The following is a 12607-nucleotide window of genomic DNA, read 5'->3' as shown; positions in this document are numbered from 1 at the left end:
ATGAGAAATTTTTGGATTTATTTTAATTTTTATATGTTTTTATTTGTTTTAGAAAGAGAGGAAGGGAGGGGAAGAGAGAGATAGAAACGTTAATGATGAGAATCACTGATTGGCTGCCTCTGCATGCCCCTACTGGGGATCAAGCCTGCATCCCAGGCATGTGCCCTGATCTGAAATTGAACTAGTGACCTCCTGGTTCATGGGTCAATGCTCAACCACTTAGCCACACCATCTGGGCTGGATTTAGTCTTAACAGAAAGTGCAACAAATTTATTGTTGTATGTTATTTGGAAAACAGTGGTAACACATGTTTAGCAAATACATGTGTTAAAAACTGATTCTTTTTAGTACCCCTGGATTATTTAAAAATCTTGGCATACATTCATTATCAGAAGTAGATTTATTTCCTAAGGGAGGAATGACTACATAATTCAATGTAATCTTATAATATTATTTCCCCCAATCTTGGGTAGGAAATGGAAGGCACTCAAGATGAGACATCAAAAGGAAAAATTATAGCACAAATAATCTACTGGTACAAATGGATAGAAAGCCCATAACTGAGTGATTGAAATGTCTATTTCCCTGGGATCAAGTTATTAAAGATGCACATTAATGGAATATTAATGATTTTTAACTTAGAGGTATGTACTTCAAATGACTAAAATTTAGAACTGGAAATTTCTTTTAAATTATCTAACATAATCCACTTGATATACAAATCGAAGTCTAGGAAAATGAAGTTGACATGTGTAAGTTAGTTGTGGGTAACTAAATTTTGGGTTCTTTTATAACCGCTATTGCTTTTTCTGCTATATGTTCCATTTCTTCTCGCAACATTGGTAGATAGGCAAATGGGTGTGTAAGTAGATAGATTTTTTTATTATTATTAGTTGACCCCTTTGTTCAGTTTTAGAATGTCAAAGTCATATAAATCATGACAGCTTAAAATTCTTAAGAAAGGTTTTTTATTAATGTTAACATGTATAAGATAAATCTAATAGATGCAAGGCATTGTTCTGTTTTTGGAAAGTGACTAGGGTGATGTAGGAAATAAACAGCATGTTCTAATTTTTAGAAGGTGATGAGGTGAGAAGTCGGGTACTTGTTGAAACCAAATAGTCAGGTAGAGCATCTTTGAAGAGATTATATTTGAAATCCATAATCTTAAGTCAGCTATTTGAAGAATGAGGTAAAAGATTTTCAAACAGATGAAACAGTAAGTTCAAAGATTACAGGCAAGACCAAGTTTACGTTCACAGCAGAGAAAGAAGGCTATAATTTTAGAAGGAGTAGATTGAACTGGAAGGGAAAGAGGAGGAGATGAGACTGTAGAGGAGGCAGAGGTAGAGCTCACAGGCTTTGTAGACCAAACTGAGGAGTTCGTACTTTATTATTCTACTGTAAGAACAGGACAGGACTAGAGAGGTCAGAGGAGAGCAAAGGGAGCTCTGTTGGGGTTTTAGGCAAGAAGTGATGGTGGCTTGGACTAGGGAGTGGTTGTGGGAATATAAATACTTATCTTCTTCAGAAAATTATAAGATAGTTAAAAATAAAAAAGGGGACTTGTTTTCCATTTTGTGCCAATGGAAATGTGCTGCAGTAGTTGTCCATTGAATTCAGGAGCACTCTCTATTTTAGAATTGGATATGTGTTCCAAAATTGACTGAAAGTTTATTTCATTAGAATTTTTATTAATTCTTGTCCAAGAAGATGCATACTGTGATTTTCATATCAGTTACTATTTATAGATATTCTTGGAATATTTATACCCATGGATTGGATGAATAACAATATCTCTTCAGCTTAAAAATAAAAGTTTAAATGAAATATGCATGTTGTTCTGAATCTTTTCAAAATGCTCTGTCAAATGCCTGTGAAAATGCAGAGTAGGTGAGTTTTGTTCTATTAGAAATTCACTATCCAGGGTGATTTTATGTGTTTTTTATTTGTTTATCAATGATACAATTGACTTGCTAAATAGCATCCAGTTGGGACCGGACAGGGAGAATTTTAGGAATTTAAACTGGCTGCAATCACAATTAGAAGGCAGTATTTCAAAGCACTATCAATTACTTGTATTTTGAATCCACTAGTTTTGTATCAAGGGGGGAGAGATTGCATTGCAGATTGCCTTTTATTCTTTAGGTTGCTTGTGAGAAAGAAAGCTAGGTAAGTCTAGAAAATGGACTCAATAAATTGGTCCATTTTATAGAATCCTAGTGGCCTGATGCACGAAATTCATGCATGTGGGGTTGGGGGTCCTTCAGCCTGGCCTGTACCCTCTCCAATCTGGGATCCCTCTCTCAATCCAGAACCATTGGATCCTAAACACTCACCTGCCTGCCTGCATGATGCCCCTAACTGCTTCCCTAATGGCCCTACCTGCACTGCCCTCCTGGCCTAAACCCCCTAACTGCCTATGTGTTCTCCCTTCCTCCCCGTGACTTCAGACAGGAATGCTGAGAGCTCCCTACCAAGGCCCTGCCCCCATCCTGATGGCCCACTCAGAGGAGAGCACTTCTGCTGGGGAGGGGACCACCGCGGCCCATCCTGATGCTCCCTTCCAGGCCGGGTGGTGCCACAGGCCTGCACACACTTCCATTGGGGGCCGCCCCCAGCGGCAGCCTCACATCCTGGTTGCACAAGTCCCCGCCCCTGTCCCTGCCCCCCTCTCCCCCCAGCTCCTGTGTGCATGTACATTTGACTGGTCATGACTCAGACACCATAACGAACAAATTATCATATTCCCTCTTTATTATATAGGATAGGCATCTGGTACCTATAGTTTCAGGGATTAAGATTTCCTCATTTGTAAATGGAAAAAGGTGGATGTGGGCTTCCAAAATGTTCTCCCATTCTCAGATTTCATGGTGTTTCTACTATATACTCAATTTCTCATTATTTTTTTTTAACGTCTGGCAGTTATAGTTTATTAGTATCATCCAGGACTCAGATGTTCAGTATTCCTCCTGAAATTACATAAACAAATGCAAATGCAAATATCCAAGTCAAAATTATGTAACAAAACAACACTTCATCACAAAAGCGTGTAAAATTACAAGAACACAATTTTAAAACACTGGCACCGTAAGAGAATGATAATGTCAAAAACCACAAAATTGCCAAATTGTTTCCTAAATAGCTAAGAGGATAAACATATGACCCTAATGAGTTTTGAGTCTTACAAAAATCAAATTCAAATAAATTGGACAATTCAATCTGTGATATAAAGTTTAAGTGTCTTTTTCCCTCATGTCTATCCTAGCTAATAAAAGAGTAATATGCAAATTGACCATCACTCCAACACATAAGATGGCTGCCCCATGTGGTCAAAGATGGCCGTTCCATGTGGACACAAGATGGCCACCACAAGATGGCTGGCAGGGGAGGGCAGTTGGGAGGGACCAGGCCTGCAAGGGAGAGCAGTTGGGGGCAATCAGGCCTGCAGGGGCAGACAGTTGGGGGAGGACCCAGGCCTTCAGGGGAGGGCAATTGGGGGGGGGGGGTGACCCAGGACTGCAGGGAAGGACAGTTGGGGGAACCAGGCCTGCAGGGGAGGGCAGTTGTGGGGGACAAGGCCTGCAGGGGGAGGGCAGTTGGGAGGGACAAGGCCTGCAGGGGAGGGCCGTTGGGGATGATCAGTCCAGCAGGGGAGGGCAGTTATGGGCGACTAGTCCAGCAGGGGAGGGAAGTTAGTGGTGACCAGGCCGGCAGGGGAGGGCAGTTAGGGGCAATTGGGCCGACAGGGGAGCATTAGGCGTTGATCAGGCTGGCAGGTAGAAGTGGTTAGGGGCAATCAGGCAGTCAGGCAGGCGAGTGGTTGGGAGCCAGTGGGATCGGGCCTATATGGGCAGTTGGACATCCCTCAAGGGGTCCCAGATTGGAGAGGGTGCAGGCTGGGCTGAGGGACACTCACCCCCCGTGCACGAATTTTGTGCACCGGGCCTCTAGTTTGATTTATAAAGGAGCAAACTATAATTGGAAAATATACCTGATTTTAAATGTGGCATGCAATTTTAAAAGTTGACCTAATTAATTAAAAATACCTTTAATGGAGTCTCAAGTTTCCTAAGCAATCCATGTTTAGATAAATAGAAGATATTTATAGTCAGCACTTTTTTTTTTTTTTTCCCAGAGCCTTTGCCAGGACTACTGTCCACAGAAAACTTCTTTCAGCAGTCTTGTATTTTAAGCTCACGCTTTTGGGGATACATTCTGAGGCCTTCTTTAACATGGGAACTGCAAACATAACAGTCATTACATGGTAATGGGAGTTAAAAAAAAAAAGTCAAGTGCTCATGTAAAGATTAGTACAAACTTTCCTATTAGTCCTTCAAGGACAGACTTTCAAATGCTTGATTCTAATAATTCCATGCTATGAGTTGAGTGACTACTTTACACTTTGTAAATGTTATAGGGCTATGTGAAAATTACCAACTGACCAGAATTTTGAGTTTGTTATGGATGAAAATGGTCTCAATTCAATTCTCATTGCCCTCATCATGGGTATGCAGTGTATAGAGACAAATGCTTTTTTATCAGCTAACTATGTGAAAAGATAAATGCTGTAATAATCATATGATCCAAAATGGGCAAAAGCAAGACTATCTTTCTCTCTAGAAGAAAAATATCAGACCTATGCAAAGGACAACAATACTAATTAAAAAATTGTATTTACTGAGAAGTGTTCAGAATGTCAACAAAATAGCTGCAACTTTTTTTTGCAATTACAGAGTGGTATTCAGTTAACAGAAAGAGAATTATTTCATATAAGCAGCATCAGAGACAACTGAAGATGAAAAAACTAGCATCCCCACATATAACCAATGTGTGCTGTGCACCAACAAGAACCCGCTTTAACCTTTTGCACTCGGATGTCGAGTGTGACTCGACACGGTTAGCATCAGTAGCAGCTCGAGAAAAAAGCAAGTGAGTGCAAAGGGTTAAATTTCCATGCCAGTTTACAACCCCCATGCATACCAGGCAAGGTTAGTGGCTATTGAAAATACCACCAGGACAGGACTATCTAAAAACACATTCAGCAATGTGTGATTAAACATACAAAACTAGAGGCTTGGTACATGAAATTCGTGCATGGGGGTGTGTGTCCCTCAGCCCAGCCTGCACCCTCTCCAATCTGGGACCCCTCGAGAGATGTCTGACTGCCTGTTTAGGCCCAATCCCAGTAGGACATCCCTCTCACAATCCAGGACTGATGGCTCCCAACTGCCTTCTTGATTGCCCCTAACCACTTCTGCCTGCCAGCCTGATCTCCCCCTAACCACTCCGCTGCCAGCCTGATTAATGCCTAACTGCTACCCTGCCAACCTGATTGCCCCTAACTGCCCTCCCCTGCCAGCCTATTGCCCCTAAATGTCTTCCCCTGCAGGCCTGGTCCCCACCCCCAACTGCTCTCCCCTGCAGGCCGGGGTCTCCCCCAACTGCCCTTCCCTGCAGGCACAGTGGCCCTGAACTTCCCTCCTCTGCCGCCCTGGTCACCCCTAACTACCCTCCCCTGCAGGCTTGATCGCCCCCAACTGCCCTCCCTTGCAGGCCTGGTCCCTCCCAACTCCCCTCCCCTGCTGGCCTGATCGTCTACAACTGCCCTCCCTTGCAGACCTGGTCCCTCCCAACTGCCCTCCCCTGCTGGTCATTTTGTGGTGGCCATCTTGTGTCCACATGAGGTCAGTCATCTTTGACCACGTGGGGGCAACCATCTTGTGTGTTTGAGTGATGGTCAATTTGCATATTATTCTTTTATTAGATAGGATTAGATAGGATAGAGGCCTGGTGCATGGGTGGGGGCCGGCTGGTTTGCCCTGGTGTCCTGTATCAGGGTGGGGGTTCCCTTGGGGTGTGGGGCAGCCTGGGTGAGGTGCCTGTGGTGGTTTGCAGGCTGGCCCTCCCCCTGGCGACCCAAACGGAGGCCCTGGTATCTGGGATTTATTCATCTTCTATAATTGAAACTTTGTAGCCTTCAGTGGAGGCCAGAGCAGGCCAAGAACTTGGCTTCCTCCATCGCTGGGGAAACCCAAGCTTCCTGCTTGCTCCATGGCCATAGCCATTTTTGTTGGGATTTATTTATCTTCTATAATTGAAACTTTGTAGCCTTGAGTGGAGGCCTGGGCTGGCCAGGTTGTGCAGGAAGCTTGGCTTCCTCCATTGCCAGGGAAAGCCAAGCCTCCTGCTTGCTCCGTGGCCACAGCCATCTTGGTTGGGTTAATTTGTACACTGGCTCCTAATTGGCTGTTGGGTGTGGCTTGTGGGTGTAGCAGTGGTACGGTCAATTTGCATATTACTCTTTTATTAGATAGGATAAGACACTGTATACTTTAAAAACAAATCTTACACAGCCTTACATTTTAATTTTTTTCTTAAAAGAAGTGAGTTGTGTACGGGTGAATTAAATGCTTTATGGACAAGAAAAAAAAACCTGTGAGAACCAACTTATTCATCATCATCTTCTTCTTCTCCTCCTCCTCCTCTTCCTCTTCCTCTTCTTCCTTTTCTTCCTTCTTTGTCTTGCTTTTTCAGCCTTGACAACTCCATTTTTAGCCGCATCAGGCTTTCCTTTAGCTCGGTATGCGGCAATCTCCTTTTCATATTTCTCCTTAAGCTTAGCAGGCTTTTTTTCATAAGGCTGCTTGTTATCTGCAGCAGTGTGATTCCACACCTCTCCCCAGTTCTTTGCAAGGTCACCAATGGGTAGGTCGATGCTCTCCTTTGATTTTGGGGTGATACTCAGAACAAAATAAGACAAAGGCCGAAGGAGGCCTCTTGGGTGCATTGGGAGCCTTGAATTTCTTTTTTGTTTCCCCTTTAGGAGGAATGTAACTTTTCATTTCTCTCTCATAACTGGGCCTTTGCCATGTCTTCAGATTTCCCTTTCTCCTTAGCAGACATGGTCTTCTACCTCTATGAGCCCTTCTTAGAAAACTCTGAGAAGTTGACTGAAGCATCTAGGTCTGCTTCTTGTGTTCCTCCCGGCAAGTTTGCACATGAAAGCATAGGATGACATTTTGTCTCTCGGCTTCTTAGGTACTCGTTTGCCCATGTTTGATTGTTTTTCCTCAGTGAGCACATAGTCACCCCGTGCCCAGCTGGCTCACACTTGCCCCGGCGCTGTCTCTGTGGAGCTCCTCTCATTGGTTTTCATCAAAATTTTAAGGAGTGTGTAGAAAATAGGTTTCAAATGAGGGTATCAAGGATAGTATAATGCTGTCTTTATGCGCCATCAGTGTATTCCAATGTCCATATGAAACAAATCATGTGAAGTCTTTATGGAATTTAGTTTATAAATGTCAAAGGTGAGGACTTGGTGCCTTGGTATCTCTTGTGGGCCTGTAATTCAAGGGATTTTCCATGGATTTTCCCTATAGTTCCAATAGGAAGCTTCTGTCAAAAGAATGACAGTCAAGACATGGAAAGAACATATCATAGATGTTTTCTTTATGTGCACAGCAGTAAATTTGACGTAGATTCAAACAACTTGAGTCAATACTACCTGGTATGTATAAACCCATACAAACGGGAATTCATTAAATACTAAGAACAAAAGCATCAAAAATGGAAAGGGAGCAGATTGCGATAAACCTTATTAAGAAGTGCTCTTTTATGTAGACTTTGTATGTTTGTTTTTTTCTTTCCCATCTGCCTCTTATCCATGTGCTGCTGAGTGCGGATTTTAGCTTCACTTTCTTCATTCTTGATACTCTCTCTGGGTGATGTGCATTTCCCAGGATTCAGCTATGTAGTGAGGAGTTCTGAAGCTCTTCCTCCTGCCTAGTGTTTATCAAGCACTATATTAGATGTAGGGACATGGCAAGGAATAAGACAGGTTCCAATGGAGACTGCACACTGGTGAGAGAGGCACAAATTGTGTAAATAATCATTTAATAACAATTGCAATTAGTTTTTTAAAGGAGACACAGTATAATTAAGATGCCTTGACCTGGGTGGCTGGGGTCCAGGAGAACTACATTCGATCAAAATGCATGTAAGCTATATTGGAGTGATGAGTAGGAGCTCACCAGACAAACCTATAAAAATGAGGGGGTGCAATGGAAAACATCAAAGGACACACAAAATGCAGTAGGCAAAAGGCATAGCCTATGTCTGGAGAACAGGTCAAAGACAGAACTAGGACCATACTAGAAGCTTTGGGAAATACATTTCTGGCTTCATAGAAGGGGTAACATCCAAATTATGAGAGCTGTCAGGTTATGAAATGAGTGCTCACTGAAGATTTTTCAAATGTGGGTTTATAAGGACACTAGAGGCCTGGTGCATGAAATTTGTGCACTCCAGGGGGGTCCCTTAGCCCAGCCTGCACCCTCTCACAGTCCAGCACCCCTTGCTCCTTACCGCTTGCCTGCAGTGGAGGCAAGAGAGGTTCCTGCCACCCCACTGTGCTCGCCAGCCACGAGCCCGGCTTCTGGCTGAGCGGCGCTCCCCCTGTGGGAGCGCACTGACCACCAGGGGCAGCTCTGGCATTGAGCGTCTGCCCCCTGGTGGTCAGTGCGCATCATAGCAACCAGTCGTTTCACTGTTGAGTCGATTTGCATATTACCCTTTTATTATATAGGAATAGAGGCCCAATGCATGGATTTGTGCACCAGTGGGGTCCCTCGGCCTGGCCTGTGGGGATTGGGCCTAAACCAGCTCTCTGACATCCCCCAAGGGGCTCTGGATTGCAAGAGGGAGGTTCTCAGGTGACACACCCTGGAATCGGGCTCCCTCCTCTCTGGTTCCAGGTGCGTCACCCGAGAACCACAGCTGCCAATTCACCACAGCTCAGCAGCTCCTGCGCTGAGCATCTGCCCCTGGTGGTCATTGCGCATCATAGCTACTGATCAGACAGTCACTTAGGCTTTTATATATATAGATTAGAGAAAATTCAAGTATTTTCAAAGGGGAGAGGGTTGGTCCAGACAACCATGAAATTATTTCTAACACTGAGGATAGTGTATCATTCTTTCTCTTGGGCCCACAGAGAAGTATAGAAATTTAAAAAACTGTAATTATCTGGATTATTATTATGATTTGGCTTTACTATCAATTTTAGCATCCTGAAAATGTCTTACTGCATTTATCAAACACTTTATCATCTTACCCAGTGTTTTCTTGATTCTGATCTTTTTCATCATCTAAACCCTGTGAATCAGAAATTTTCAATATATGTAGTTGTGGAAAAACTTGAATAGTCCAGCTCTTTCAGTTTTTAAGTTCAAAATGTTCTGTTAATATTGTACTAGTCTGTTTTTCTCCAGGATGGTTTATATACTATTAAATTTCATTTTTAAAATAAGTACTGGGGGAAACTGTTAAAAATACGTTTGATTGTTCATCAGTGAACACAAAAAGAGAAAAGAAGAAGCTTGAAATATGGGTTGAATTGTTGAGAGGCCTGTGGTTATTTTTTTTATTCATAATTAAAAGTAGTTAGAAGATGATTATGAACTGAAATTGGTTGTGTTATAGCATTTCATTTTTAATCACTTCTGAAACTGCAAGAGCAGTTATTTAAATTAAATAATGACCTAAATAATGATATTTCCTTGATTAAAAGTGAAAATACATTTTTGGTGAGTGTTTACAAAATTACCTTGAGGTTACAATTACTGGTATGTTTACTGCTTAAGACCAAAACATTTTGTGAAAATATCAGTGTTTAGTTTCCCAAGGATAGCACAGGCCATTCACAGGTACATAATTAGAATTGGATACTATTTTTAAATGTTATTCCACACTATTTTAATTCTTACCTATGATTTTTTTTATTTTAAAATTCCCTGTTACTACAGTGTGTCTAGTAATTTAATATTATTTGATGTTCATACCTATGTGTGTTTTATGTGAGATACTTTCCAAAGCCTTTTGGAATTAAAACTTTCACATGAGTAAAAAATGGGGGAGGAGGGAGGATTCTCTAAGGAAAAATTAAAGGATTAATGTTTTTTACAAAAGGACTATAGTTAAAGAACAAATAGTAAAGTGATAGGAAATAATTTCCATAAAAGCAAAAGCTCAGTGTATTTAAGACATGAGAAACTCTAAAACTACAAGGAAAATAAATAGAATACAAAGACCAAGGGATTTGAACAAATAATTCCTAAAAGAGAAAATATAACAGGCTTTACAAGGCAGGTAAACATACAATTTTATTAGAAATCAAAGAAATTTAAATTCAAGTAACAGTGAATTCCCTTGAGGTGCTCTAGCTCTTAGTTTCGGTAATTATTCTCTCGATGATATAACTTAAGGAAATTTAAGTTTTTTAATATTTGAAAATATCAACAAATATAGTATTTGGAAAAACAGCATTTTTATTTATCGGAGGCAAAATGCTTATTTTGGCAAAATGCTTATTCAAGGAAATGCTTGAAGTGGGAAATGATTAAATAAAGGTTATTCCCATTTGATAAACTATTATAAATCCTATGTTAACTTTATAAAGAATATGTGATGAGACCATTGCCCATGTTATTGTAAATAAAGAATGGTTAATTCTACAACATAACTGTGTCATTAAAAAGGCAAAACAAAATAAATAATGTTAAGAATAGATGTCTTAGCTTTTTGGACTTCTGTAGCCAATTTTTTTTTTTTTTTTTGCGGGGGGAGGACAGGCTTAAGGTTTTTACTTATTTCACATTTTCTTTAATGAGCACATTATGAAGTAATGCAGGCTTTAATAAAATGAAAAAGAATGAGTATTTTAATTTATCATTTAGATCATTTGTAGGAAAGATAGGAAAAGTATTACAGTAACTAGATAATTATCTAAATTTATTTAACAGGACTCAACATGTGAAATTTAAGACATAAACATTAAAGAGAAAGGAATAAAGTAGAGAAAAGCATCTTGCCTGAATTATTTATTATATACCATATTTCCATGATGAATTTATCAAATATAATAATAGTACAAACATTTGCTGAGTACTTTTGAGACCTTAGAAATTCACACATAGCATCTCATTTAACCCCCACAAAAGCCAAGTGGGGAAGTCACCTGTCTCCATGTTACAGATGAGGAATGAAGTTGGCAAGCTGTGAGGTGGATTACCCAAGGTTTCAGTGCCAGTTTGAACCGAAGCATTCCTGACTGCTGCTCTGCATTGTCATTGACTCTTATGTCAGTATACAAGATGAACAGAGATTTTATTTATATCCATGGATGCTATACTGTTAGGTGATGTAATATGTATCAAATATACTGTTTGGGAGTCACTCACCTTATCATTAGGAGCTTTCAGAGGCAGAAGACTATTTCTACTTATCTTATAAAATATGCACAACTCATTTAAGGTCCTAAGTTCATCAAATGATGAGGCCATTTTTTTTTCCCCTCTCAGTTTTTATTTTATTTTATTTTTTTTTATTTTTTATTGTGTAAAGTTTTACATATGTCTTCTTTTTCCCCAATTGCCCCCCCCCCCCCGTAGTGATGAGGCAATCTTTATCTATCTGGTATTTTTCCCCTCTTTATTCTGAAGACACAAAGGACCTGAAATGAAGATGGAGACATATTTATGGAATTTGTGCGGGGTGGTTTTTTTTAATATATTTTTTTATTGTCTAAAGTTTTACATATGTCTTCTTTTGCCCCAATTGACCTTTCCCACCCCCAGCCATTCTCACCCCGGGAAAGCCCCCACTGCCCCAGTGTCTGTGTCCATTGGTTATGCTAATATGCATGCATTCAAGTCCTTTGGTTGCTCTCTAACACCCCCTCCCCTACCATTTGTCTCTGGATCTGTTCTTGTTCATCAAATTATGCTATTGTAAATTGTGCTGCTATGAACAGAGGGGTGCATATATCCTTTCTGATTCATGTTTGTGGTTTCTCGTGGAATTTGTGCATTTTTGATAAGCATTCCATTCTTAAGTTCTACTTGAATTGTCTTTTGAGAAAGGAGACTGAAAGAATCGTGTATGCATATAATATGTCTTATTTTGCATCCACTACTTACTGATCTTTTAAAAGTTATTTTCAATAACCTTTGTTACGAAGTTATATAAAATACTAATTAAAAAATAAATATACCTTATATAAAATTTTAGTTTTCAAAGCAAAACTAAAACCCTTACCTATAGTATGTCAACATATAATACCTATATAGTGTGTACTTTGAGGCATGTTAGCATCTTTCATAAAACACATTTAAAAACTGACTCGTGGTGGTAGCAGTCGGGTGTCACCTGGCCTGGCATAGTCACGCAGAAAGGGTGCTTGTTCGCTGTGTGACTTTAAGCAAGTGTCTTAAACTCTCAGAGCCCACACTTTCTCATATGTGAAATGCTGAAAACACCATGCTTCTGAGATTCTGAGATAACATCAGTTCTGTCCCACTGTCATAGTTCCTTCAGGCTGCTATAGCAGAATACCAAAACGAGGTGGCTTATAGAGTAAACAGCAAAACGTTCTGGAGGCTGGAGGTCTGAGTTCAGGGTGCCAGCATGGTCCAGTGAGGGCCCTCTTCTGGGTTTCAGGCTTCTCCTTTATACTTGCCTGGTGGAAGGAGTGAGGGGGTCTCTCTGTGGCCTGTTTTATGGGGGCACTAGTCCCATTTATGAGGGCAGAGCTCTCCAAAAGTCTCTG

The 12607-nt window shown here is 40.7% G+C and overlaps 1 protein-coding gene and 1 pseudogene across 2 annotated transcripts in view; one reads left to right on the top strand and one right to left on the bottom strand.

The window, feature by feature from the left end:
* TMTC2 (transmembrane O-mannosyltransferase targeting cadherins 2) overlaps nt 1-12607 on the top strand; it is a 415782-nt gene that overhangs the window by 327762 nt on the left and 75413 nt on the right. The gene's annotated exons all lie outside the window — the stretch shown is intronic.
* Nucleotides 6451-7057, bottom strand: LOC103288078 (high mobility group protein B1-like; annotated as a pseudogene).

The sequence above is a fragment of the Eptesicus fuscus genome, chromosome 7 (genome assembly GCF_027574615.1).
Source record: "Eptesicus fuscus isolate TK198812 chromosome 7, DD_ASM_mEF_20220401, whole genome shotgun sequence".
Lineage (NCBI taxonomy): Eukaryota > Metazoa > Chordata > Mammalia > Chiroptera > Vespertilionidae > Eptesicus > Eptesicus fuscus.
Note: the sequence above shows the minus strand (reverse complement) of the source record. Positions and strands in the feature narration are given on the sequence as shown.